The sequence below is a fragment of the Salvelinus alpinus genome, chromosome 1 (assembly GCF_045679555.1).
Source record: "Salvelinus alpinus chromosome 1, SLU_Salpinus.1, whole genome shotgun sequence".
Taxonomy (NCBI): Eukaryota; Metazoa; Chordata; class Actinopteri; order Salmoniformes; family Salmonidae; genus Salvelinus; species Salvelinus alpinus.
This window is the reverse complement of record NC_092086.1, coordinates 103,080,761-103,083,260: the sequence shown is the minus strand read 5'-3', so window position 1 is coordinate 103,083,260 and position 2,500 is coordinate 103,080,761. Positions and strand designations below refer to the sequence as shown.

The following is a 2,500-nucleotide window of genomic DNA, read 5'->3' as shown; positions in this document are numbered from 1 at the left end:
GACAGACAGTCAGTCAGGGGTCTTTGTAAAGAGACAGACAGACAGACAGACAGACAGACAGACAGACAGACAGACAGACAGACAGACAGACAGACAGTCAGACAGACAGACAGACAGACAGACAGACAGACAGACAGACAGACAGACCGTCAGACAGACAGACAGACAGACAGACAGACAGACAGACAGACAGACAGACAGACAGACAGACAGACAGACAGGGGTCTTTGTAAAGAGACGAACCCCAGAAAAGCTTTTCCAGGCTGTCTCTGTAATTCATAACATATTAAGGGGCTTTATTAGCATGGGAAACACATGTTTACATTGCCAAAGCAAGTGAAATAAACAATAAAACATGAACAGTAAACATTACAGTCACAAATGTTCAAAAATAATACACGTTTCAAATGTCATATTATGTCTATATACAGTGTTGTAAGGATGTGCAAATAGTTCAAGTACAAAAATAAATATTTGTTGCATTTACAATGCTCTGTATCTCTCTCTCTGGGTCTGCTCCACTCCACTCCCCCTCTCTATACGGAAGAGTGCTTCTGTGTGTGTGTGTGTGAGGGGTTATTTTGTATGTATGTGTGTGTCTGCTGTTTTGATTTGGAAATCGTGTTGTAGGAGCAGGCAGGGTCTGTGAGGACAATAACAAAACAGCAGAAGCATTTCTTCAAGAGAGCGAGTGTGTGTTTGTGTGTGTTTGTTTGTTTGTGTGTGCGTACTGGCCCGGTGGCGGTGTCAGAGCAGTGGTCCTGCTGCTGTATTCTCTGTTGGTCAGTGTGAAGGTCAGGTGTAATGAACTACCAATCTGAGAACGTTACTTACTTCAGCCTGTCCTCCCTCTCCTCCTGTCCTCCCTGTCTCTTCCTGTCCCCCCTGTCTCTTCCTGTCCTCCCTGTCTCTTCCTGTCCTCCCTCTCTCTTCCTTTTCTCCCTCTCTCTTCCTGTCCTCCCTGTCTGTTCCTGTCCTCCCTGTCTGTTCCTGTCCTCCCTGTCTCTTCCTGTCCTCCCTCTCTCTTCCTTTTCTCCCTCTCTCTTCCTTTTCTCCCTCTCTCTTCCTGTCCTCCCTGTCTGTTCCTGTCCTCCCTGTCTGTTCCTGTCCTCCTTGTCTCTTCCTGTCCTCCCTCTCTCTTCCTGTCCTCCCTGTCTGTTCCTGTCCTCCCTCTCTCTTCCTTTTCTCCCTCTCTCTTCTTGTCCTCCTTCTCTCTTCGTGTCCTCCCTCTCTGTTCCTCTCCTCCCTCTCTCTTCCTGTTCTCCCTCTCTGTTCCTGTCCTCCCTGTCTGTTCCTGTCCTCCCTCTCTGTTCCTCTCCTCCCTGTCTCTTCCTGTTCTCCCTCTCTCTTCCTGTCCTCCCTGTTTCTTCCTGTCCTCCCTCTCTCTTCCTGTTCTCCCTCTCTGTTCCTGTCCTCCCTGTCTGTCCCTGTCCTCCCTCTCTGTTCCTCTCCTCCCTCTCTCTTCCTGTTCTCCCTCTCTCTTCCTGTCCTCCCTGTATGTTCCTCTCCTCCCTGTCTCTTCCTGTTCTCCCTCTCTCTTCCTGTACACCCTGTTTCTTCCTGTTCTCCCTCTCTCTTCCTGTTCTCCCTCTCTCTTCCTGTTCTCCCTGTCTGTTCCTGTCCTCCCTCTCTATTCCTGTCCTCCCTGTCTGTTCCTGTCCTCCCTGTCTCTTCCTGTCCTCCCTCTCTCTTCCTGTCCTCCCTGTCTGTTCCTGTCCTCCCTCTCTCTTCCTGTCCTCCATCTCTCTTCCTGTCCCCCCTCTCTTTTCCTGTTCTCCCTGTCTGTTCCCGTCCTCCCTCTCTCTTCCTGTCCTCCCTGTCTGTTCCTGTCCTCCCTGTCTGTTCCTGTCCTCCTTGTCTGTTCCTGTCCTCCCTCTCTGTTCCTGTCTGTTCCTGTCCTCCCTCTCTCTTCCTGTCCTCCCTCTCTCTTCCTGTCCTCCCTGTCTGTTCCTGTCCTCCCTCTCTCTTCCTGTCCTCCCCCTCTCCTCCTGTCCTCCCTCTCTCTTCCTGTCCTCCCTCTCTCTTCCTGTCCTCCCTGTCTGTTCCTGTCCTCCATCTCTCTTCATGTCCTCCCTCTCTCTTCCTGTTCTCCCTCTCTCTTCCTGTCCTCCCTGTCTGTTCCTGTCCTCCCTGTCTGTTCCTGTCCTCCCTCTCTCTTCCTGTCCTCCCTCTATGTTCCTGTCCTCCCTCTCTTCCTATCCTCCCGCTCTCTTCCTGTCCTCCCTCTCTCTTCCTGTCCTCCCTGTCTGTTCCTGTCCTCCCTCTCTCCTCCAGTCCTCCATATCTCTTCCTGTCCTCCCTGTCTGTTCCTGTCATCCTTCTCTGTTCCCGTCCTCCCTCTCTGTTCCTGTCCTCCCTCTCTCTTTCTGTCCTCCCTCTCTCCTCCTTTCCTCCATCTCTCTTCCTGTCCTCCCTCTCTCTTCCTGTCCTCTCTCTCTCTTCCTGTCCTCCGTCTCTCTTCCTGTCCTCCCTGTCTGTTCCCGTCCTCCCTCTCTCTTTC

The 2,500-nt window shown here is 51.8% G+C and overlaps 1 protein-coding gene across 1 annotated transcript in view; it reads left to right on the top strand.

The window, feature by feature from the left end:
- The window catches only part of LOC139554531 (tetratricopeptide repeat protein 28-like), a 101,905-nt gene that overhangs the window by 3,623 nt on the left and 95,782 nt on the right, over positions 1–2,500 (top strand). The gene's annotated exons all lie outside the window — the stretch shown is intronic.